At 46.6% G+C, this 27,192-nt stretch overlaps 1 protein-coding gene across 6 annotated transcripts in view; it reads right to left on the bottom strand.

Annotated features, from left to right (window-relative positions):
- The window catches only part of LOC138527196 (zinc finger protein 334-like), a 445,682-nt gene that overhangs the window by 373,123 nt on the left and 45,367 nt on the right, over positions 1 to 27,192 (bottom strand). The gene's annotated exons all lie outside the window — the stretch shown is intronic.

Raw genomic sequence — 27,192 nt, 5'->3', positions numbered from 1 at the left:
GGTATTTATTAAGTGCGGACCTAGCTTCGAGAGGCAACAGAGCATTTTAGAGGTATACAACAATACAAATACACAACACAGTGCTTTTCAGAGGTAAAAACAGAGCAGATATACAGCGGGGGTAACCTACAGAGGGGCACAGAGGAGGGGTACAGTTGTACAGGGTGGCAGAGAGGTGCGGACAGCGGCTAGGGATTCAGGGGGTGCAGGGGTGCTGTGATGGCCTAGTTGTTGAAGAGGAGAGGGCTCCTAGAAGAGGTAGGTCTTGAGTTCCTTTCTGAACTTTAGGAGCGTGGGGGCGAGTCTGATGCTGACGAGGCCATAGTCTTGGGGGCGTAGGCAGAGAAGGTTTCCTTTTTGCAGCCGCAGATTTGAAGTCTGCACGTGTCCTGGCTTCTGGTGGTGCACTGTCTGCTGGAGGCGCAGAGTTTCTCCACTGGGTAGCTGGGTGACTCGAGGGGGACTGCCTCATAGACGATGCAGGTGATTTGTGCATGCAGTGGGAGCCAGTGAAGGTTGATGAGGGCAGGGGTGATGTGGTCGTATCTGTGTAGAGCTTTGATGAGGCCTGTGGCCGCATGTACAACACTTCTCAGAGGCAAAAGGGAGGACGACGGGAGGCCTTCGTGGAGGGCATTGCCCCCATCCATGTGGGATAGGACAAGTGCTTGAACGGTGGATCTAAAGTGTCCTGAGGGAGGAAGGGTTAGACTTTCCACAGGAGGGAGAGCCGACCCCAAGCTGTCTGAGTTTTCTTAGCTTTGTGTGTCTTGAACGAGAGGTGTTTGTCGATGTGGAACTCGAGGGACTTGGCACAGGAGGTGAGCTCGGGTGTGACATTAAGTTGAAAGTAACATGGCCACATTATTCCTTTCCCCAAGAAACCATCAGAGGTCAATATCTTTCAAGTCAGCCTCTTGAAAACGAGATGTCGTTTGGATACCTTTTATAACAGTGACATTGTGTTAATTCATTTTCATTGATATAAGAAAGGAGATGTGCAGTATCTGCTTGCAAATGTTATGTAGAATGTTGGCTTGTGAGATAGAAGCAATGAGTGAGTGTTCCTGGGTTCCAGAGTTGACAGATGGGGTTAAACTGGAAAGATATACCATCATCTGGTACCATATGGCTGTTCACAGTCTTCACAAGCTACGTCCAGAGTAGCTATTTGTTAAAGAACTGTTGGCTGCCACCAAAAGCATGCTGGCACGAAAGCAGAAAGAAGGTTTGAAGAGTTCGAGTTCAGTATGGACCGATGATGCAGAAATCTGTGTGCGAGCCATGCAGGTCTAGAGATCTATCATCATAACATTTGTACTTGGCCTGCCTGGTGATCTTAAGCCTCTGGTCGTCTGGTAAGATGCTAATGCTTTGGTGATACTGCACAGTGCTGGGTCACAGAAGGATTTTTGGGCAACACAGAGAGCCTAAAATTAAATCCGTTGCTTGCTGTGCAGCCGAAGTAAAGGCTTCATGGATGGGAAGAATTGGTCAAAATCTTTCAGCGTGAAGAAGAGGCAAGCTTGATTTTGAGGGTTTTGTAGCTTGAGTTTGGGGTTTGTTGGTTGAACGAATAAGATCCCTTTGCAATAGCCAACTGGGGAGATGAGTGGTGGGAGCAATGTATTGCACCGGGTGGAGACAGAAGGGCTGCAACTCTGAAGCCGACATCCCCAAATGTGTGAGGGAAGAAATTTAAGGCGGGGATGGAATAGGAAAACTATCACCTCAAAGTCTGGCCTTCCATTGTCCTGCTGGCATGAGGGCTTAGGTGTCCTGTTTACCAGAAAAGCTTTGCTCTCCTTCTGTCTTGCCAGGATTAATTTAGACTAACAGAAATTAATTAATTGCGTTTTTTTCCATGTGTGGTGGAGGCAGGTGCATATAATGACACGCTAAGTACTGCCCCGGTACATGCGTGGGGCAAACTGACTCCAAGGCTTATCTTAATTGTCAAAGAAATCATAAACAATTGATTCATTTGTTTGTTTTTTTGAAAGCCTGTGGTTCACAACTATTATATTTATTTTGTTTTTACAGAAATAAAATCACTTTCATATCTTTTCAACAATTCAATGATCATATAAATGCAATAAAATTAATACATACATCCGATAACACATACAATATATACATTTGGGCATGATTGGTTCTTGTTGCTTAATTTAAAGAAAAAGGAGAGAAAAATAGAATACAAGGACGAGAAAGTGTGGACAGAACTAGTAACAAGTTTGCAAATGATGTATCAATATCACAGTTCTTCCTATCGGACCAGTTTCAAAAGAGACCAATATTAGATCTTTGAGCACCTAATCATGAACCCCTGGCGGGGCATTTTCCTTTATATTTTGTTGCTACTACCCTGGCCCCTGCCAGAGCAGGGGTTGCCCTTAAGTATATATCTTCTCTCTGTCTTGGACACAGTGTCTGTTACAGTCACCTTGCCTCTGATCAATCCAATCTGGCTTGCCGTTACCGTCAACATATTTTATTGTCTGTAACTAAGTTTTGCAAATTCCTGTATCTGCTGCGCCCTGTTACCCTAGGGTATTTCGGCGCATTACAAATAATAAACAAACAAACAAACAACAAGTGTCTCCAGGCATTATTGAATTTCAAAAGGGCGTTAAGGGCTCCCCTCTGCTTGCACTGTCTTAACACAGCACACACTGAGCAACTCCTCTTCAACACTGGATTGAGAATATCTAAACTCAATGTATTTCCTCCCTAACAGCAATTCAATCTCATCTCCCACTGCCCTGCAAACATGATGCCCTGGATTTTGCAAAGCTACGGATCATGCTCTGGGACCACAGTAAGAAACATGATATGTCACCTTCCTGTGTCTGCCAGAAGAGCACTGCTGCAGAAGGGTTACACAGAGGCAGGGGACAGTAGCCTGCGGCTGGCTGTTCCTGGACAATCCAGCGTGGAAGATAGCTCAACAAAAGCAGACACACAGGGATCAGCATGCCTCCAAGATATGGGGTGATCCACACCACATGAACATCTGGAAATTATAAAGATGTGATAAAGGGGAAGAGACGGGGGAGAGAGAGGGAGAGGTATCAAGATTGAGGATATAAAGGAAATATCCCCCACCTAATGACCAATCAACGAACTCTAGCAGATTTTGATCTGGCTACTGTGAAGTGGATGCCTGTTTGTCGCTTGGAGGGGAAATCTGGGAGCAAGGGGGAGCTACCTGCTCTGTGATGCGACGCATGCAGTCGGCATAAGGGGCTCGCCAGTCCTTCCTTGGCTGATTCTGGAGGGAAGCCCTGCTCAAAATTGGTAAAAAACATCACATCAGTCAAGGGGACGTATGTTATATAGCCTATATTAGAGAGGTGAGTTGGGTTAAGGTCTCAGAACCCCTCCCAACGCCCAAAGGGCGAAAACACAGACAATCGACCACAGAACCCCTGTTTGTCATTCCCAGAGCAATAAGGTACTTTGACTTACTGTTCACTACCTGGCTGCGGGTCCAGGCCAGGTGCAGGACTGAATCAGTAGCACACAAGTCACATTTCAAGCTACTAGTCAGGCATAAAAAGCCACTCACAATCTCAACTCTCCACATACACCAAGCATAAACATTTGTACTCACCAGGAGTACATTATCACTAGCCAAGGGCTAGTAGTGAATGCACATTTTGAAGCCTGAGTAGCGCACATTGGGTGTGCAAGCTATGGCATGGAACACGACACAGAGTAAAACAGATAACATTCAGAAGAAATACAGGCAGTGAAAGTTGGCACTCGGGGCATAGGTGCTAGGAATTAAACTCGCAGAAGCACAGAAAAGAAAGGCTGCCGGGTCTGTGGGCTGCAATGATGCTGCAGCATGTCCCAAACATGGTGTACCAATGTTTTTAAAACCCTGGACTGTGGGTGCCAGTACACAAGCTGATTCCCATTGCAAAATGGACATCGCCCGCAGGCTGAGGAAATCACCAGCCACACAATTCAGGTGGAGGAGGATATTTATGGGAGAGACGGATTATGAAGCAGACCCCTAATGGGAAAATGGACCCACAAATCAAATCACTCCTTGTTCCAATCACTCCATTAACAACTATATAAAAAAAATAGAGGCACAAGTAGCCTAGCCTGATGGGTATTAAGAGGGTGTTCCAGAGAGAGAGTGGTGTTATAGTGAATAGAAAGACAGATAAATGGGAGAGCAGAACCTGCCTATTAGTAACAGTGAGACAGACAAGGGGTGGACAGGGCCAGCAAAGCCATAGCTTACGAGAAATCAGGTTGAAGGGAGGTGTCAGACTGGGAGCCCTGCCGAGAACCTGGGACCAAATACTGGCAGTAGCCAAACCTTGCGGAAAGCATCATTCTGAAACCAGCTGGGGCCAACAGCCTGGGCTCTGGTGGTAGTTGAGACCACCAGCACAAACAAGAGAGCCCTGTTACCTCTAAGAACCCAGACAGGGGACAGAAAACCCTGCATTGCATGAAAGTACCCAAGTAGGGAGGAGATCTACCCATAACAGTAAAGAAACCTATAGTGCAACAGGGGTTCAATAAAGGGTTTGCCCTGGTATCAGCTGTGAGGCCACTGCCTTGTCTTATAGTCCAGGATGCAGACAAAGATCAGGGCAAAGACCAGGCCAAAGACAAAGGCCAAGGGAAAGCCAATGACCAAGGCAATTACAAAGGCCAAAAAGAAGACCAAGAACCACAACCAAGTTCAGCCAAGTGTGCGGGATGGGCCCCTTTAAAAACCCTGTGTCTATGAGTGACCTGAAGAACAATGTTCAGGATGAACACAGAAGAGTTTGAACCCAAGTAAAGAATTAGGCCCTTAGTAGGAGTTTGCCGGGCTGGAATAAATGCCGGAGTAAATGTCAGTAATTCCAGCACCAGCATCTTTTCCAGACAGGCAAAACACAGGTTTGCCGGTTTGAGCAGTGAACTACTGGCAGACCTGACCTGCCGGGATTTCAGGCACCTACAGGCAAATAATTGCCAGAATCACCGGCACAGGTGCTATTAGTGCCGGTAATTCTGGCAATCCAATGGACTCCATCGAATTGGAACTTACCGGCGTCTCCATTGCCCATAATATCACAGTAATAATGGGATATCGGGCTGCAGAGACTATAAATCAGTTTTGCCAGTATCCCGCCGGTAACGGCTGCAGGATACAAGCGTATCTGTAATGAGGGCCATTACGTCCTTTTGTTTATTCCCTTGCATTGCATTATTCATCCTTCTTTACAGCGTTTTGCTTAAGTCTTCCCTTTTTCAATTTTGTACTTGTCCCACAGACCATGCTACTACCTCCTTACGTTACAAACCAAATGAAGGCATTGAAACATATCTGTTTTGTGTGTGTTCTATGATAGCTCGGGAGGATAGCTCTGGGGCAACGTGCTAGCCTTGGAAGCAAGACGACGCAGAGCAACACAGGTTCAATCCCCGGGTCAGCGCTTAGAAACCTCTGGGTATTAAGCACGTTATAAATAACCAATTATAATATTTATAAATATTAGAATAATTATAGCATCCTGTGACACTTGTTAGAATGGCTCTTTGTATCTGGAGATAAGAAGGGGCCAATTACACCTTAGCTTGGTGCAGCACAAAGGAATCTAGCAAAGAAATTCAAAAGGGAAAAATGAGAAAAAAGCACTGTCAAAGCCATTAGTTTTGCCAAAGGGAAATGTTTCAGTCGTGCAGACCTCCTGCCAGTTCCTAAGTAGAGAAACCACAAGGTATCATGCATGGCGGTGGTCAGAAATGGATGACTGTGTTATGCTATAGTTGGCTTTAATCGCCATGGTTTTGGATGGTCGCCCTGGTCCACCAACGTTGAGCAACAGTTACCCATGGTTTGATCTATGCTAATCCATACCTGGTGATGGTCGACCATGTTCAGAAATGGTTATCAATGGACGGCCACAGTTGGCACAGGGTTGCTCATGGTCTATCATGTTTGACTGTGGTTGGAGATGAATGGCAATGATTACAATAGTCAACTAGGGTGTGCAATGGTCAACTGTAGTTTGTGACCACATTGCATACCAATGACCTCACCCTAAAAAACATGCACCAGTACTAATAATACCAAATGAGTTACACTAAAATAGGTACTAACTGAGATACAAGGCAATGCCATACAAGGCAATGCCAATGAACAGCCATGACCCATATGTATCTCTGATATGCCAACCCTGATCTCTGCACATCTTTAGCAGTAATGCTGCCTCACAGATAGATGACCACAAAATGATGAAAAAAAGCCAAAACGAAAAACAATGTGCTGTCATTCAGACTAAGAAACAACAGCATGTTAAAAGTGGAATGCTTCACATATTCAGTCCTATCCGCTCAAGGCGACCGGCCATATACAAATCGGTCTTAATTCTACCACATTAGGGCCAATCTAGTCCAAAGGTCCCCTGTGCACTGGAACACAAGCAAACACACACCTTTTGTGCATATATTATGAGTGCCTATTGCACAAAAATTCACTTGCCAACTCAATTCTAGATATACACACAGCACACCATTTCTTACTCACCGAGACACAATTATCACTAGCCAATGGCTAGCGGCGAGCGCAAGGTTTGTGCCCTACTGTAATGGGGTATAGGGGCTAAAACAATGGCATTCAAGCTGCCCAATAAATCCTCTGTGTTTTGATTAATTTAAAGTTTTCCATCCGTCACTTTTTGGTGCAGATAGTGGTTCTCACTAGGTGGGATGCCAAGGCGGGGTTTCCCCTGATCGGTTTGCCTAGGGAATCAAGCTACAGCTCACTGCTGATGGACAACAAAGCTGAAACATGCCTGGTGTTATTTGTTTCTATGCAGAAGCGATCTGGCCTAGCATCTAGAAATTTCGGCTGGCTTTGTCCCATTGAGAGCTGGGCCAAGACGAATTTGCATATGAGCTAAACATTATGGTTATGATTAATGTGGATTGTGGCCTATAAGTTCGGTTGGACTGCTCCCATTGGGACATACGAAAAGACTGATTCAGTGGCACAGATGGACTAAAAATGATGCAATGGAAGGTGCCCAACAGAATTAGTTGTTCAAATTATTAATGCAAAGTTTTATATCTGTCATTTTTTGATGTCTATAAATGTAATAAATCAGCTACACCAAAGCTTGGCCAGGCTGCTGAATCTCAAGCAACCAACCCAGGCCAATATGCTGAACCTGCATCTCCTTGTCCAAGTGCTAAATACAGAGAATTGCTGACCAAGACAATCAATCGACTGCAACTCCAGCAAAAGCCTTGAAAAGTTGCAATACCAATGGCAGACATCTCCAGCCAAGACAATGATCGACACGCATCCGCTAATTGTTGCACTGAAAGTGCTACAGCAAGTACTTGACATGGTGCTGATTTATCAGTAGCAACCGCTAGCCAATATGCTGGATTAGCAGAAAGCTGTGGTAATGGTACAGAATGAGAGGCGTGGCTGGCAGCATCTTATTATGGGCACCTGATCCCTGAGCTGTGGCTGCCCAGTGCTTGTTGTCTCTGTAGTTCCCGCATTTTTAACTAAATAAATATCCTGTCACAGATGGCCTTAGTAAATCACAGACAAATAGGTCAGCATTATCATGCTTTTTTTTTAAGGAATTTGTCTGGGAGATTGGGACGAGTGAGACTAAGAGAGTACCTATGGCTCTTTTGACGTCCACGTGGACTTCCTCTTGAAGCCTTTAAGAATGCTTTTAGCCCTTCCCCATTTTCAGTCTACATTTGTGTATGGCAGCCATGTTGCTTATTTTTTTGTGGTGGCTTTCTTGCTGTGCTGTCGAGTTTTGTTCCCAACTGGGTTTGGGGAGGATTTCTGTGTCTCCCCTGATTTTCTGCAGTCCATTGTCACTCGCAGTTTGTTTTCTGTTGCTAAGCCATTCGCCGGACGCCTGTCTGGGGTTGGGCGTCTTATCTCTTTTTGGCAGGAAAAGTTCCAGTCCATTCCGTGCCTGAGAAGGAGAGGTCTGGGAATCTCTCTACCAGCATGAACACAGCGCAATGACCTGTTCTTGGGTGAATAACCCCTGGGAGAGACTCTACCAAGTCTTTAGCTCACTGTCCCTTTCACAGAAAAGACATTTCCCTGCATATCAGTCTTTGTCCTGCCCAGGGGCAGTCCAGCACCGAAATACTAGGCAATTCTCCTCTGAGCAAGAGTACCAACAGCAACCCCATACACGTGTTTCAGCCTTGTTGGGCATCATCAGTGAGGTGAAGCTGTGCCTCTCTAGGAACAGCGAGCAAGGGGTCCACGTCTGGATCGCCCTGGTAACTTAGGGTGAGACACAAAGTCAATTTATGCAAAACAAGGGGGGGGGGTTGGGAATCTCTCTACCAGCACGAACACAGCCCAATGACCTGTTCTTGGATGAATAACCAGTGGGAGAGGCCTGGCCTTTACTCCATTCCCATGGTTACAGTATGGGTTTCCTTGGTTGCACCCAGGTGCCTTCTGGAAGTTGCAGTTGTGAAAAAGGCAAAAGAGACCGCTGGCCAGAAGAGAGGGCGACAAGCATTGTGGAAGTGACAGTGGTACCAGCAGTCCCATTCATTGCACACTGCAGGGTGGCAGGGAATGCCCCTAGCTCCCCCACCCCCAACTCCCTCACTCCATCTCTGGAGTAGGACCTGCTCTGGTATACACCCTGGTAGGTCACCTACCCCAGATCAGAAGCAGTGCCTGTTTCCGACTGGCAGGGTCATGACCATGAAACTTTCACAATCCTGAGCTGGTGAGCCCCGATTAGACAATGCTGATGCTGGAGGAGTTTTCTCCTTAAGCAGCTCTGCCTTTCAAAGCTCTCCCATTTAGGCTCAGATACACCTAAGATAGCAGATACTGATACTAGAAAAGCAGTGCAGTGAAGCTTGCTCCATGCCTGGTGGCCCCCTGCACCAAAGCATGGGGGCGGACTGCAGAGTGAAGAACACAGAGTGATTGCTGCAGAGATTCTCCTAAGAAATAATACAGTCCCCACGACTCCCGTTTGAGGAGCCATAGAAATGGGCCCTGGAATTGGCAGAGCTGCCCTGCTAGGGGTACAGAGTGGAGTGTGGGAATACTGGTGGGGAGTGCTGTGGACTCTTGATCTTTCACACCCTGCCTGCTGGAATCACAGAGAGGACACAGACAGGATCCTCTGCTCTTTGCAGCCTACAGGTGTTGAAGACGTCGGAGCTGCTGAGACTTCTGCTCTGCCCCTGTGCAGAGGTGCCTAACAAGAAGGATTCATATCACCCTACAGAGTTAGTGTCAAGCAGGCACCTGAATATAGATGTGGATCCCCCCAAACAGCGTGTCTCATCCAGAACTCAAGGCCCCAGAAGATAAGTGCTGTCAGCATTCTTTGTTGCCTCCCAGCCATACAATCATATATCTTTGATCAGTGCATAAAAGGTGCACTTGCCTGCAGCCACTGGCCAGTGATAATTGACTCTTGGCCAGTAAGAAATGGTTTGCTATTTATATGCTTAGAATTGAAGTGGTGAGTAACTTTGTATGGCTCGCTAGTAGTTTGTAACTTGAAATATTTACCCTTGCTTTGATTCGAAAGGGGTGTTTTCACTGCATCTGGACGGCTAGGTATTGTACCTCTGGGATTCCAGAGGTTGAGCCCTGGTCTCCATGGATTACCCTGCCTATACACCTCCTGGACTCTATCGAGGTGGTACTTTTAGCCTGTTGGGATGTTCTTGTGCACCTTTAGGACCTGAAGCTCAGAAAGTCATATTTCCTTGTTGCTCTACCTTGCTGGGGGCTGAAGGAAGGCTCGGACGATGATATCACAGTGTTACTCTGACTAGAGTGACATTATAGGTCCTGACTGATAACCCGCTAAATCTGTACCTAGGAAATGTCAGGACATGGGTGTTCACGAAAAGCGAGCACAATGAAGGCCATTTGGTCAGGCTTGAGCAGTATAGGAACTATGGAGATGAAGGGCTACGAGGGTCTGCCCCATGTCACACGAAGAGAAACAAGAACCACCACCAACCATCACTGATTGTTCAATCACTAAGTGAGAGTTAATGGATTATCTCACCTTTCTTAAAAATTATATTGATAACAAAATGAAGAAAGAAATCTAGCCAGCATCAGCAGACTCGCACAACTGTCTTGATTCCGTCAGACAATATGTTACTCTTCTGGTGGGGGGATCATGTGGATGAAAATGTGATAATGTAAGGTCTTTTCAACAACTACAAAATGGCTGCAACTATATTAAAAGCAAACTTGAAGAAACCAGATACATCCTAATTCTCGAAATGGATAGCCTTGAAGAATTAAAAACTTGTCATCAACGAGAAAACCTCAAAGTGAAGGGCTTGATTGAGTGAACAGAGGGGGCTGACCTAGAAGGTTGGATTCACTGGCTGTTCCCGGCGATAGTCTCCCAGATCCAAAAAGATGGCACTACAAATGACAGGCTATAGAGAGATCATCCCTTGAGGCACAGGGCTCACACCTCTCCAAGAGACAACCTTATTAAGTTTTATAAGGCAAGTCCCAAATTCAAATAATACAACTCGATCCAATGAGCCAAAAATGAAACACGAGATGTGAGAAAACACAAATGTTTAATACACACAGCCCGGGCTGGGGAATCATCAAAAAGATATTCAACATTGCATCATGAAATAGCTGCATTTATAGTAAGAATCAGAAGTGAGGTGACAACAAATGTTACAGGTTATTCACAAATCCCCAGCGTGTGACAGGGCAATGCCATTTACTCTAGTGGTAAATCTATACAATACCTAGCCCGATTGACCTATCCTACCCCTTGTGACCATGTGATAACCTCAGTTTATTGATTGATTGGTGATGGGACAATCTTTCTTCCCATGATGCTGATTGGGTATTAAACTTTTGACATATCATATAAACGTAACTTTTTGGTTATCTCATGTGGCGTATCATTGGAGTCAATGGGGCTCATTACGAGTCCGGCGGTAACCGTCCCGGAAATTCCGGCAGGTTACCGCCGGACTCGTATTACCATTCCGCCTCCGTGATTGGGTGTTAAGCATTGAGGAAAGAGTACAAAGCTACCCTTTTTGCTGATGACATTACCCTCTCAGGTTCTAACTTCCATACCCTCTATCTTAGAGCTTTTGATAAACTTTCAAGCTGTAATTGGCTTAAAAGTCAACTAAAATTAAAATAAGGCATTCAATATCTACATTACATTACAGTTGCATGAACCGTTGATGGTCTGATTCCAAAATAACTTATTTGGATAATTACACCACACGCATTATGTATGTGTTCAAAATCGCATGCAGGTTTAAAACCAAATGCTCTCCTAAGACAGAAGAGGAAAGGAAAGCAGAGATGCCATCTCTCTTTTGCAGCCCTCCGACATCTCAGGAAGGCTATAAAATAAGCTGCAGCATAAAAGAAAAGCATAAAAAGCATTTTATCATTATCAATTGCGCTCAGTTAATTCGAAAATTACTCCCATTACATTCAACAGTTACAAGCAGTGCTTTCAGTGGGCCTGGGCCAGCCGGGGCCGGGCCCCAGCAGTCTCCAAAAAGTGGGACTGAGCCGGGACCCTGCTGGGGCCCCCCGTCCCACCGCAACGCAGCCGCGACAGGAGAAGTGCCCACAGTAAGTCAGACAAACTAACAGAAGTGGCACTTCAGTCATTAACTGTAAATTCCTCTGGTGACACCTCACGCGAGGGGTCACCAGAGGACGTTACAGTCCCTTTGTTTCCCCGGGTCACCGAGGAGTCTTTGACCCTCGGCGAACCTGGGGACTCTGTGCTGATTTCTGTGGTTATAAAAGATGGCTTGAAAAGTACACAACTCAAGCCATCTTTTATAAAGCTTTGCCGATGGACAAATCCGTCGGCAAAGCTTTATAAAAGATGACCTGAATTGTGTACTTTTCAAGCCATATTTTATAAACATAGAAATATGTTACAGATTTCTATGTTTATAAAAGATTATTTGCATAGTACACAAACCATAGTAAGGTACGCATACAAATATATAAATGCTTACATGCATTTATATATTTTCCGTACCTTCCTTTTATTTGTGTGTTTTTAGGCCACGCCCACCCCACAAGCCACACTCCCAAAGAGGGACCCGTCTCGATTTCTTACCCCACTTAAAGCCCTGCTTACAAGTGACTAAAATGTGTTAACATGTAACAGTTGCAACTCTCAGCTACAACTGTGGACTGTTTTTGAATTGTTATACGTGTTCCCTGCATCCAAGAGTTTTATGGTCTTTTAGAAAATACATCAATTCCAGACCTGCATTCCATGCATAATATTCCATCAGCCATTGAAATAAAAAATATGTATTTCTTTCGCTTATCGAATGTAATGTCCCTTGGGTTTTCTTTACTAATCGTTTCATTCTGAACCATCTGATGAAGAAGTCTATAGGACTTCGAAAGCTAATACATTGTTCCATCTGTGCATACAATTTCAATTAGTCCAAAAAACATGACCCACTTTGAGTAATTCATATTCTCCTCTCAGAATTCAAGAGACCATGGCCCTCATTACAACACCGGCGCTAAACCATGGCGCTATTAGCACCATGGTTGGTGCCGGTATTGTAACGAGTCCGCCAATGTTCAATGGGGAATTACCACCCCGTTCCAAGGTTGACGGGGCGGTAATTCCCCATTGAACATTGGCCCTTCCCCATTCCCATTTTTGCCCCATAGGGCTCAATGGGACTGGGGAAGGCGGCAAGTACGGTACCGCAAATTGCGGTACTGTGCTTACCTCGAGAGTCCCTTTGCGGGTCCCTACTTTAACGGCTGGACTAGACCAGCCGGTCAGGTCGGGTCTCGCAAAGGGACCTCGTAGTAAGGCGCTAAGTGATTAACAACGCTGCAGCCTTTTACGGCGCCGTTAACCACTTAGCGCCAGGGACGTAATGAGGCCCCATATCTCCAATTGCTACAAGATACTTTTGACTCTGCAGAAACTACTACACCAGAATATGTCACAGCATGGCATAGGGTGGTAGGGAAGGAATTAAGGCATGACACTTGGGCGAGGATATGGTGTTGCACCAAAATAGACCTTCCCTAACACACTATGATCACACAATGCAGAACTTGATGCTAGGGTGCACAGAAGCAAGACAAAAACAGCACCAGTACACCAAAACACCCTAACTGAAACCAAAGGCAACATGGAGGTTAGTATATGTAAGACATTATTGAAGCACAGCCTGGCCAGAACCCTACTTGGCGGTCTGGTGAGTGGTAGGTAGGGGTAATGGTCTTGGAAGGTGGGTCCTCATTGCAGGCAGGAGCGTAGGAGGTGGAGGGGAGGGATTAACAGCACTGGGATTAACAGCACTAATGGGACCAATGTAGCTACAAGGGTCAATGCGAGAGAAGGTGATTTTCTGGTATGGGATGGAACTAAACTTGTATGGGGTTATCACACCACACCATCCAATGCTGTCGTATCAGCAAAGAAAGAGCCACAGGGTGGAGTGCAAAACAACACAGTGTCTTCACCCGGGATACCTGATTACAATGCCCGTAGTTTAAATGACCGAAACCCGTCTGCCATATCATGGTTGTATAACACCCCCACCAGCCAGCCTGCCCTCACCCTAAAAAATGACCTGCAAGATAACGTCAGGGACGAAAGGGAAAAGCTGTTAGCAATACACGAGATATTATATGATGCATGGGCTACGGGGGGCGGGAATGAGAAAGGGGGGTCTATTTTATCCTTCACCCAGGAAGCTGGGAAGTACATGAGGAACAAAAACAACAGACGGAAGAGGGAAGCGGGGAGGAGGAAGTATGATGAGTACTATGGGTTAGGTCTAGAAAAGATGGAAGACCCACGACACCCCCACCAAACAAATAAGTGGTATGCAGATATGAGTGCCACAGCCAAACAAACAACAAACGAGAGCCGTTATGTCTGCTCCCTCATCCCTCACGCTTCAGGTACACCCAAAGTATTGTTACCCAAGGAGTTGCCAATTATAGATGCCCAATGTCTCCTTCATCTCACGTTATGCAGAATTAAGAACACCTTCCAGGCACACGAAGTTACTTTTCAAATGTTGCAGAACGAGAAAACGTGCTACCCAAAAACAGCAGGGGTGGTATGCCTGAAAGAACCATTTTTTGTAATACAAGGGCCACTTTTTTCTGATAACAAGTGGAAGGATGAAGAAGTAATGTGCAAGGCGGAAGCACTGAGAGGTGTGGCACCAGAGAAATTGCAATGGATAGAAGAAACATGCACACCAGTATGGAAAGAACACATTTCAAAACTAACCTGGGTAACCGCCATTGAAAAACCTTTCAAACTACAAAGCGAAATAGACTATGAACTGTGTCTTAAAGGAGAGGGGAAGACCTCCATGGGAACAAACAAGAACTGTAACAAGACCCTCACTATCCCAGATCTGAGAAAAGGGACAGCGGCCCTTATGGACATGTATTGGGTATGCGGCAACCAGGCATACCTACACCTCCCCCCGTCGTGGAGTGGCAGCTGTTCAATGGCCACTCTACACTCAGCCCTAATGGTAATACCGGAGAGCCACATTGACGAGAGCAAAAAGACACAGGGACACCGGCAACAGAGTGCAGCCCAACCAACTGCGGAGTCACAAATGTACGTCCTGTCTTCCGGAAACAAGGGAGAATTGCTGAACCGTAACAAACGTGCATCAAACTACATATCCAAGGAATCATCAGAACTATTGGCCCAGATCCCAGATAAATATCGATTATTCAGCTCAGCAGAAACATTCTTTGCCTCACTGGTCTCAAGTGTCCAAGCAAGAGCAAATGCAAAATGGCTCCAGATAACACGCTGGGAACTGATTCAGCTGGCGAACGACACTGAAGAAGGGTTTAACGTAATCAAAGTGGAACTAAGGGCTTTACGACTGATGACTATGCAAAACAGGTATGTCCTGGACCTGTTGACAGCAATGGATGGAGGTGTTTGCCGAAAAATCGGAAGTGCCTGCTGCACTTTCGTACCTTCCGAAGACGCAGAAAATGGCTCCCTGTCCCATGTGATCGAGGCAGTCCACAACCTAGGAGAAAAAATGAGAATGGAAGGCGGAGCAGAGGACAGTACATGGTTTGATAACATTTTCTCCTGGGTCCCTCATGGCTTGGAACAACCGTGAAGTTTTTAATGCCAGCCGTGGTGTTCCTCCTTTTAATTTTTTGCCTGTGCCAGGTGGGTCTTCGAGTTTGTGCTAACGCAGTACCAAATGGTGCAATGATGATGGTGACAATGGGCAACACCCGTGGAACAATACAAAACATGCAGGAAGTACAGGTCCAAACAGGAACAGATGATACACCAAGATATCAGCTAGTGCCTATCTATCACGACAAAGATATCATAGATAAAGCATGGCACACCACCATCAGAGAGCCCCGTGTATTAGAATGGTACCAGGAGGTGTGGGTAGACTTGGCGGGAGATGGCGGATGTATCTACCTGACTTGTACCCCAGATGAGTATGCCAGAAGAGGGGAAAGTTTACGGGGGGTGTGCAGAGCATGGATGCCCATAAAAGGCACTCCTGCATGGGACGAGGCAGTGATGGACGAAGCGGAGTGTAGGAGGTTGGAGGAGTTAAAGTATTCGTTACTTAAGTAACGAAAGGGGGGAAATGTAGGGGAGGAGTGGTCCAAAAGGGCCCCCCCTTGCCTACATCTCCACCCCGGGTGAGGGCCATGGCTCATCGGGCGTTTCCTCCTACCACCAGGGCCCAGGTGTTGGATGGCTCACCTGCTGAAGACATTGCCGCACGTATTAAATCTAGCTAGGCCTCAGAAACCATTTTCTGTCTGCTAAAGATGGTGTGCGCTCAGCGCGCTGCAGCGCGGCCCCCACCTTCAGATAGTTCCAGTCCTCCCTGTCTCCGCAGCACCATGGTAGATCCGCTGCAAGCACGTTCCCACGAACAAACGAACAAGACGGGCATGATCTAGCGTAATACATTAACATTGTAACAATTCACCTTCCGCAGTGTACCACTGTTTCCACAATGACCCGGTCAGCAAGGCCTGGGCGATGGGAAAATCTGTAGAATGGTCATCTGCTGAAAGCAGACAGGCACCCAAATATGAATGTAAAAAACCACTTTTAACACATGTATCCTCTCCATACAACCACTTTTACTAAAAGAAATCTGTGAAACAGTGTAATTATCGTACATGACACCAGCCGTAAAGGACCCACACCCCTGCAGGGGTGTACAAATGTTAAAAGCATTTCCGGGGGATTATTCTTCATAAGTACCACTGAAAGCCCCACGCCCCGCGGTCCCGTACCACAACTGAACTGATGCTGCTAGAGTACACAAGAAAACAAATGTAACTATACCCATGACACATGTGAAGAGTGTGCGAGAATGCACTCGTCACACGTGTAGGTCTAGGCTCCTCATGTGCCATATCCGCCACGTACAGTGGCGGGTTACTTTCTATGTACTCCACCAACCCTAGAACTACCTCACTCACTGCAAATGTATATGAATATAACTAATTACTGTAGTTGTAAGACATAGTGTATGAATAAGGTGCTCAGACTGGGTATAATCGAAACACATCCAGCAAAGTTTAAATGCATGTTTCAAAATGATTTGAATAAGTATTATAGAGTGTTCAAATGTTTGTGATGATTTTTACCTAAAATCGGCAACACACGAGAGAGATACCTTTGTGAAATGCATGCAAGGCCGTTCCCCCTCCCACCCTGCGAAGGCTGCCAAGACATGAGAGCAGAGGCCCGCGCTGCGCTACTCCACCTCCCCCAACCAGACTGGAGCCGCTTCAAAGATTTGTAGCCCCCTCTGCAGCACCCAAGGCCACGGCCCGCCACCTGCACTATTTACAGCACAGCAGTAAACCTCTGCCTGAACACACACTTCTAACGGCGCCCCCTCGTAAACCCCATAGCCCACCGGACCATCTTAGACTTATGGACCTGTGCAATCAGGACACCCAACACTTTGACAACACACAGCGGAACATCCATAACAACTTCTAACAAGGCAGAAAGACCTGTATCGCCCGTCCCAGGCCCTGAAGCTTAGCCCCTCGACCTATAGCCCCGGTCAACAGGACACTGGTAACCATGCCCTGACGTATTACCTCCAGACCCCTCACAAGGTACATTCCTCCTGTGTTGCATTAACCTGTAGAATAACCTATTGGAAGATTTACTAAAGAAGATAATATTGCAATGACTGAATGACTGCGGTGTGCATGGCCCAGGGCAAATAAGTCAGGAAAGGACATTCATCTCTGACACTGGCCACAATGGCACAACAACACCGCCCGGATGAACCCAGACCAACCCGCGAGGCTGACCAGTGACGTCTTCCAGCCAAAGCCAACCACATCGCAGCAGCACCTATAGTTAGTCGTCGCCACCCAATCCCATTGAACTTGTGCCCCCTATAGTATGTAGGTTCTTATGACGTTTTTTGTAAATATATACGCCTGTCTTTGCTATTGTCAGACAGAGCGCTCTCGGAGTTTTGCAGAGTTCTTTGCATGCCCTATTCTAATTGATAAACTCCCATTTAAGCTCACCCGCACTCTGTCCTGGCTTTATTCCCGAATTGGGAGAGTCCTTTATTGTCTCTCATTGCGGGGAGGATCTTGCTGGTTGGGGACGCATGCCTTCAGTGGTGACCCCGAAAGCGTGATTATTATTATTATTGTTATTCTTTCCCGACCTAACATTACCGTCCCCTTTTGGCACGAGAATCTCCGGTCGAAAAGGGATACGCACCGTGAGCCGGCTCCGGGAGGCTGCCCGCCAACAGCGACCGGTACACTAAGAAGTGCGCACTCAATAGAGAGGGTACGGGATCCCGGTTGAAAAATCCCCTTTGAGTACCGCTCGCCGGAGCCGGGGCTGACTGTTGAGCTGACGGCGACACTGCCTGGGCGGACCCAGTTTCGGAGACTATCGGTTCAAGAAGGGCACGTGAGTATTGAGTGCGAGCGATTGTAAAGGGAGCGGGGAAAGAAGTGTAGGACAGGGAACGAAGAGGGGGTACACAGATCTACTAAGGATCATCTTAAAATTTTCTTGCTTTTTCTTTGCATATGGCCATTAGGATTACGAGGTGAATAAGAGATAAAAGTGACGGGAACCTAGCTCCGAAAGGGGGTGGAAGGCGGCGCCGCATAGTGCTATATTGACTAGTACTGGGAATATATGAGGAAGTGGAATATAAGATAAAAGTGTTCAGCAAAAGGGGGCACTGAGAATATATTAGTAACCGCTATTACTTCTTTTTTCTTTTTCTTTTTCTTTAGGGGTAGGAGGAGAATAAAAGGTGAGATTAGCACAAACTTAGGGGGAAAGTAAAAAAAAAAAGGGGAGGTCCTACTAGAGGGGGGAAGCGCAGGCTAGTATATATATATATATATATATATATATATATATATATATATATATATATATACTAGCCTGCGCTAGTATATATATATATATACGCATTCAAATAAGACGGATAGGGACAGCCGGCTAAGGGAGGAAAGGGAGGGCAGCTCGAGTGGTGAATTGAGTGGTAGCAAGAGGTGTGTGCACCTCGTATGTGTCGAAAGACAATTTGATGTTGTGAATGTGTAAAACTGTTATACATGTATAGTAGTTAAATGGTCATGGTAAGTGTGACCGGATAAAACTTTTTTTTTGGAGACAATGTTGATACAGTGAAGTGAGTGGGTACCTTTTTGATTTCCGAGTTGATAATGTCAAAATAAATGATGGGTTGCTCTTGTATGTGCCCCCCAAAGAGAATAGTGTAGAAACTGTGTCCAGCCAGCTTTGTATTGTGCAGACAGGGGAGGAGAGCCCAAAGGAGCCCAATATTGAATGTGAAGTAGAAAACGAAAAATAATACTGATAATACATTTACATTGTAGTGCAAACACACAGAGACACGCAAGCACTAGGAGGGCGCAGAGATGGGGGCCGAAACACCCCTATCACATATTTGTAAGAATCTCCAAGGGTACGCGGAGCGGATTAAGAAATACCACGACCAATGGATAACCGAGTTGAAGGGAGAGGGGTTACCCCAGATATGGCCCGAGGGAGGGTCATTTGATAAAAGTGTTCTGGATATGGTGGCCACATGCATTTATTTGAAGTACAAAGGGAAACAGTTGCAAAATAGAAGGGAAGCATTAGATCTTTGGAGGCTATTTGAAGAGATACCACCGTCTAAAACACCAGTATTAAATCCTGATCTCCCGTCCACCACAGACAATCCACTAATGATACAGAAAGATGTCAAAGAATTGTCAAGTGTAGCACCACCGGTAGAGGTAATAAGTTTGTACCCGATATTAGCCAAGCCTGTACCCGCAGAAGGATACAGTGACCCCACATATGTGCCTCCCCCGACAACTACTACACCCCACCGGCCCACGGCGCCCCCACCATATGAGAGTACGAGAGAGCGAGGCCAGGCAAGTACACAAAGGGTGGACATAGAGAAACTCACAGATGATTTACAGTCAAGACTTTCAATAGCAAAAGATGAGCTCTCCAGGATAAAAGACATGTGTGGACAAACAGCACTTGATACGGCTAGATCAGGGCGCACGTCTAGAGCGCCAGGAGAGAATAGAAAGCCTGAAGAGGGGTGGAAAAAAGGCGAGATACTGTTCAGAATTGAAGAAGAACCGACACGCATAATTGAAATAGGGACACGAGAGGGAGATACTGACAATGAAGAAAGGCCTATGGGGGACAGAGAGGAATTGCTATGTGACATAAGGGACGAGTTAGAAGAAAGCGACAGGTTGAGCATGGCAATGGGAGGGGGAAGCGAAGGGGGGGATGGTACGTGTTCAATGAGAACCCTGGCTGATGAGTGGACGGGGCGATTAAGGAATAGAGTGGGGAAAATGGCATCACTGGGAACCTCAGCAGCCAAAACGGGTCTGGATGCAACGACAAAAGGAAGGCTACAGCTCCCATTGATACATAGGGGAGGGGGGAGGCCTAACTACATCCCATGGGCTCAGATGGATAAAGCCAATTTATTAAAGCTATTGCCCCCGTTATCAGGAGGGGCAAGCAAGTGGATATACGCCTTTGAGAAACACACTGCCGGGGTACCCCTAGCTATAGGGGATGTGAAGAGTTTGCTCGTATCAGCAGTGGGCGATCAGGCTGAAAGAGTATGGGTTAAGGCCGGTTTCCCGGGAGTAACATTAGACTGTGACCGCCATGACGGGGCCTCCTTTAACACAGTGCGTGCCAGGGTGTGGGATGCCTTACGCGAAACATTCCCAGATACACCAGACTTACAGTCAGTGATGCAGTGTACAATGAATGACGGGGAGGAGGCTATGGATTACATTTTTCGGGTCCAAGAGATGTGGAGAGCTGAAACGGGCACGCCCTGGTATCAATCGACATCTCTATTTTACTTCATTATAAAAAGAGGGCTCCCAAAGGAAGTGCAGAAGGCGCTCGACAAAATAGCAGGTATCGAAGCAAAGGGATGGCCAGAGATTCAGAGCATAATAGTACACCATTGTAAACGAATCAAGGAGAGGGAGAAGGAGGTGGCGCAGAAAAGATTGGCAGACGAGGCGAAGTTAGTACAGACAAAGTTGGTGAAGGTTGCAGCAGCAGTAGCCGCGCTCCCACACAGCAGGGAGGGAGATGATGAGGAGGAGGGGCTGATAGCACTACAAGGAAGGATGGCAACTAATTGGGCGGGAATGGGACAGCGGCAATGGAATGAGCAGGAGCAAGGCGGAGGTCCGCAGTGGCAAGAGTGGACCCCTCGAGGGGGACGAGGTGGGTACAGGGGCCGAAGAGGAGGTGGATCAGGGTACGGGGGAATGAGAGGAAATGGATGGCAAGGTCCTAGAGGAGCGCAAGGAAGTTGCTGGAACTGCGGGAGATGGGGGCATTACTCTAGAGAGTGCAGGAGCAGACCCAACAACGGGTTCCAAGAGGTAGAACAATATGGCCATCCCCATCCAGGAAGCCCATATGGTCTCCCAATGGGACAACAGCAACTAAGAAACCCAGGCCAAGGTAATGCCCGCCAGCAACAGGGACCCCAGTATAGAACACAGAATCACCCACAAAACAATGACAGTATGCAATACACGCCAGGTAACCCTTTCGCGACAACAGCAAACGGGGCCCCTGCACCAGCACCTTACAACGGCATGTCAGTGGTTTCAGGAAGTGTCTTTAATGAGGGGGGCGATGAGACACCCCGCATAGGACAGCCCACAGAGAACACTTGCGTGTCCAGTTCTATCTACCACCTACAATGCAGCAGAGGAACCATTGGTAGGGGCGCAGAAAGGAGACAAGCAGTTCATATTCATGGTTGATTCGGGAGCGGAGAAATCATGTATCAGAGAGTTAGAGACGCAGGGGTTCTCTGGGGCTGTAATTGAAGTTCCTTACACAGAAGCTTTGGATGTAACAGTGGGGGGTAAAACTGTGAAGGCACCCTTACTGTATTACGAACATTCACCAATAAATTTGTTAGGGAGGGATCTCCTGAGTAAACTTAACATGACCATATCATTTACCGAGAGAGGAATAGTGTGTTCTACACCCGGGATATGCCCCTTGCGTGCGATGTTGGTGGTGCAAGCCTACACAACCACACAGGAAATACGAGGGCTGCCACAGAATGAGGAAATGTTTATTGAAGGGCTAAAGACTTTGGCCCTCATAATCCCAGAACTAAGAAGAATGGACTGGAGGATCCCAGCGGAATTCCTCTTCCGCCCCATAGTGTGTCCCAACGCAGCACTAGGATCAGTGGTATCATTGGACTTGCACCCTGTACAGGTATCAGCGAAAAGGATCGCTGTGATTGGAGTGGACAGGGAAGGATGTGAGTGGCGCACAGTGCTGTGCACAGACGCCAACATCGCCCTACGGGAGTTAGCGGATGAGGATCTCTTTTCAGACACAGAAGGGGATGGTGAGATAGTAATGGAAATAGCGATGCCCTGTGACATTTTGATTCAAGCCAGGGAAACCCCCGTCCAATTGATGGCAGTGGTAGGAGCACCGCCGTCATTTTTTGATGACGACATGAGGCTCGTACCAAACAATTTGTGGACAACAGGCCCCCATGATGTAGGGCTGCTGCACGGAGTACAACCTGTGGTAATAAAACTAAAGCAAGGAGCAATCTTTCCCCGAGTTAAACAGTATCCATTGTCCCGTGAAGCTGAAGAAGGGATAAAAGAAACAATAAACGCACTACTAGCACAAGGGATAATAGTGCCTTCAAACTCCCCATGTAACACATGTATTTATCCAATCAAAAAAGCAAAAGGGGGGTCTTGGAGGATGATACAGGATTTACGCCCCCTCAATGATGTAATTGAGAAGGAGTTCCCTCTAGTCCCGAACCCTGCATCAATACTATGTAGCATCCCAAAGGTGGCATCACATTTCACAGTAGTGGACTTGAAAAATGCATTTTTTTCAATACCCCTGGCTGAAGAGAGTAGATACCTCACAGCATTCACACTGGGGGGTAAAAGATATGAACACTGCAGACTACCACAGGGATACTGTGAGAGCCCGAGTATATTCAACCGCATATTGCATGAAGACTTGGGAAACCTATCAGTTGAGAGTACGATCATTCAGTACGTAGACGATTTATTAGTGTGTGCACACGACGAGGTAACATGCAGAAAGGATTCAACAACGCTCCTGACCCTACTGGCAAACAAGGGGTACAAAGTAGACAAGGAAAAGTTACAGAACTGCCTGACAGAGGTCTTATACCTGGGACAGCTCATATCAAAAGATGGAAAAAGAATAATTCCCGACAGGGTAGAAGCAATAAGATCAGTAGGAGAACCCGCAACAGTGAAAGACATGCAGAAATTCTTGGGGATGTGCAACTATTGCCGAGAATGGATATTAGATTACGCAGCATACACGAGGCCCCTCCTACAAGCACTCAAGGAAGCACAACAGGAGAATAAAAAAATAGAATGGTCAGAAGAAATGAGCACATCATTCCAGTCATTAAAAGAGCTAATTTCAAGCGCTCCAGTGCTAGCAAACCCTGATTATGGACGCAAATTTTACCTATTTTCACACTGCAAAGGAACACTCATGACAGCTGTACTGACACAAAAGACGTCCCTAGGACACAAGCCATTGGCTTACTATAGTGGTACTTTGGATGCCGTGATGCAAGGCCATTTCGCGTGCGAGCAATCACTCGCTGCAGCCGCGTTAGCGATTGAGAAAAGTGCCACAATAGTAATGGGTTGCCCCGTGACATTGTTTGTGGAACATTCATTATTTGCAATACTTGAGAGGTCAAAGAGCACACTGACCACACAGCGGGCGACAGCCTACGAGATTATATTGTCTAGCGCCAATATCCATGTGGTGAGATGTAAGACAGTGAACCCCGCCACATTCATTACAGAAGCGTGCACACTAGAGGACATGCAGGACCACGATTGCGCAACCTACACAGGAGAAAGAGGGGAGGACACAGTGGTGTGTGAGAACGCTCTGAGCGAGGGGGAAGTGTACTTCGTGGACGGGTCTGCATCAATTGACGTGGACACGGGAGAAAAACACGTTGGCATGGCCGTAGTGAGGTTAGAAGACGGTGAGTATGAAACACTGGTACAGTACCGCCTCCCCTCACATTACTCCGCACAAGCAGCAGAACTGATTGCGCTCATAGAAGCACTACATGCAGCAAAGGGTTGTGCAGTGACAATATACACAGACTCAGCTTACATGACGACGACAGTACATGGAGGTCTAGCAAGATGGGGGCGTAGGGGATTTAGACGGGCAGACGGAACACCAGTACAGCATGCAGAATTGTTGAAAGAGCTAATTGAGGCCCTATAAAACCCTACTACAGTAGCAATAGTAAAATGCCAAGCACATACATCCAATACGGACGTTGTGTCTCTGGGGAACGCAGCAGCGGACGCTGCCGCCAAGGAGGCTTCCTATTTTCAGAAATATGACGCAGGTGAGTACATGCTTCAGCATAAGAGAAACGAAGAGCCCCCAGAAGGGTACAATATGATGCCCATATCGCAAATACTAGAATTGCAGGAAGGCGCTAGCGCAGACGAAAAATTGATGTGGACTAAACGAGGGTGCAACAGGTCGGGAACAGACTTGCTATGGCGGCAAAATAACTCAGGGAAGGTGGTGATGCCCATCCAGTTACTAGAAATTGCGTTTCAACAACTACACTTCCCCGCACATAATACCAAACAGCACATTGCAGCAGAAATACAGGAAGATTGGTTCGTGCCCTGTCTCCAGGAGCACGTATCTCGATTAGCAATGGAATGTACAACATGCCAAATATACAATTCAGGAATGACATTACGCACGCTCCGGGGAACAATCCCTAAGCCCATTGGTCCATTCAGAGAACTGCATATAGATTACGCAGACATGGGGGAAAGGTGTAATGGCGCACGGTACATGATCGTGGTTGTGTGCCCATTCTCAAGGTGGGTGGAAGCTGGACCATGTGCACGGCCTGATGCCAAAAGCGCTGCCAAGTTCCTAGTGAGGGAAATATTCCCGCGCTGGGGAATTTGTGACGTGATTCGCTCAGACAATGGCACTCATTTTGTAAATGAACTTTTCAAGGAAGTAACTGCATTATTGGGAATAAAACACAAATTGTGCTCAATTTATCATCCTCAAAGTAATGGCGTAGTGGAAAAGATGAACGGACTGCTAAAGAGCAGGCTGTCAAAACTCTGCTTTTCGTTGAAAAAGAACTGGATCTACTGTCTGCCCCTTGCGCTATTTGAATTGAGAAATCAGCCAAGTAAGGATCACCATTTGTCCCCGCACGAAATCGTGACTGGGAGACGAATGCACACAGCTCACTCCCCGCTGCGCGAACACTCAGATGCACACAGAAGCGCCGCGATATTAGGGGAGGAATTCACGGACTATCTGAAAAAATTAACAAGGGCAGCGCGCGTAATATCACGGCAGCTCTCCCCACCCTTCACAATAGAGGAGGGAAACGTGACAGGGTCTGTCACAGAACCTGAGCAGCAGCTACAGCTCATGCCAGGAGAAGTGATATATGTCAGGAGTTTTGTGCGTCGATGGAATGCACCACGGTTCCACGGCCCATACGAGGTAGTGTTCTGCACTCCCACAGCTGTAAAAGTGAAGGGATTGCGGTACTGGATACACTTGACAGATGTGCGAAAAGCTTATACTAATGTGCAAGAGGAGGCAGATGAGGAGGCACAGACAACAGCAACCAATTTAACTGAACAAAATGTCTGAACATTGACTTGTGTGTGTGCTTCAGCAATGAACACGAATGGGAAAGTGACTGATGAAGTATTGTTGCATTTTCTTGTCTATTTGTTTTTTTGTCGTGTTTTATCCTATTATGCGATTGATGAAATGATCAAATTTTAACGTCTGTGAATTCCCCTCCCTACAACCCTACCCGCTTCCATTTCCCGTCAACATATAACGGCCCTAATGGTGCCAACAAAACGTTTACATGCATGCACTTAATGCACTTTTGTATCTTACACAGGAACTACCATGGCATCCAACAGGCAGCCTGCAACGGATAGAATTAGTAGAATGAGAGAAATATTAAATGAGAGATGCAGATATTCGTATGAGTGCGGATTATCTATATGCATTACGATGTTTTTTATGATAATGTTTGGCTTGGTTACATATTGGTTTATAGCGTTCATCTCTATCGAGATGAACGAGGGGGGAGGGATTAACAGCACTGGGATTAACAGCACTAATGGGACCAATGTAGCTACAAGGGTCAATGCGAGAGAAGGTGATTTTCTGGTATGGGATGGAACTAAACTTGTATGGGGTTATCACACCACACCATCCAATGCTGTCGTATCAGCAAAGAAAGAGCCACAGGGTGGAGTGCAAAACAACACAGTGTCTTCACCCGGGATACCTGATTACAATGCCCGTAGTTTAAATGACCGAAACCCGTCTGCCATATCATGGTTGTATAACACCCCCACCAGCCAGCCTGCCCTCACCCCAAAAAATGACCTGCAAGATAACGTCAGGGACGAAAGGGAAAAGCTGTTAGCAATACACGAGATATTATATGATGCATGGGCTACGGGGGGCGGGAATGAGAAAGGGGGGTCTATTTTATCCTTCAGCCAGGAAGCTGGGAAGTACATGAGGAACAAAAACAACAGACGGAAGAGGGAAGCGGGGAGGAGGAAGTATGATGAGTACTATGGGTTAGGTCTAGATAAGATGGAAGACCCACGACACCCCCACCAAACAAATAAGTGGTATGCAGATATGAGTGCCACAGCCAAACAAACAACAAACGAGAGCTGTTATGTCTGCTCCCTCATCCCTCACGCTTCAGGTACACCCAAAGTATTGTTACCCAAGGAGTTGCCAATTATAGATGCCCAATGTCTCCTTCATCTCACGTTATGCAGAATTAAGAACACCTTCCAGGCACACAAAGTTACTTTTCAAATGTTGCAGAACGAGAAAACGTGCTACCCAAAAACAGCAGGGGTGGTATGCCTGAAAGAACCATTTTTTGTAATACAAGGGACACTTTTTTCTGATAACAAGTGGAAGGATGAAGAAGTAATGTGCAAGGCAGAAGCACTGAGAGGTGTGGCACCAGAGAAATTGCAATGGATAGAAGAAACATGCACACCAGTATGGAAAGAACACATTTCAAAACTAACCTGGGTAACCGCCATTGAAAAACCTTTCAAACTACAAAGCGAAATAGACTATGAACTGTGTTTTAAAGGAGAGGGGAAGACCTCCATGGGAACAAACAAGAACTGTAACAAGACCCTCACTATCCCAGATCTGAGAAAAGGGACAGCGGGCCTTATGGACACGTATTGGGTATGCGGCAACCAGGCATACCTACACCTCCCCCCGTCGTGGAGTGGCAGCTGCTCAATGGCCACTCTACACTCAGCCCTAATGGTAATACCGGAGAGCCACATTGACGAGAGCAAAAAGACACAGGGACACCGGCAACAGAGTGCAGCCCAACCAACTGCGGAGTCACAAATGTACGTCCTGTCTTCCGGAAACAAGGGAGAATTGCTGAACCGTAACAAACGTGCATCAAACTACATATCCAAGGAATCATCAGAAC

The sequence above is a fragment of the Ambystoma mexicanum genome, chromosome 1q (genome assembly GCF_040938575.1).
Source record: "Ambystoma mexicanum isolate Mex_15411 chromosome 1q, UKY_AmexF1_1, whole genome shotgun sequence".
NCBI classification, from domain to species: domain Eukaryota; kingdom Metazoa; phylum Chordata; class Amphibia; order Caudata; family Ambystomatidae; genus Ambystoma; species Ambystoma mexicanum.
The sequence above is the reverse complement of the archived record's forward strand: the minus strand, read 5'-3'. Positions and strand labels throughout refer to the sequence as shown.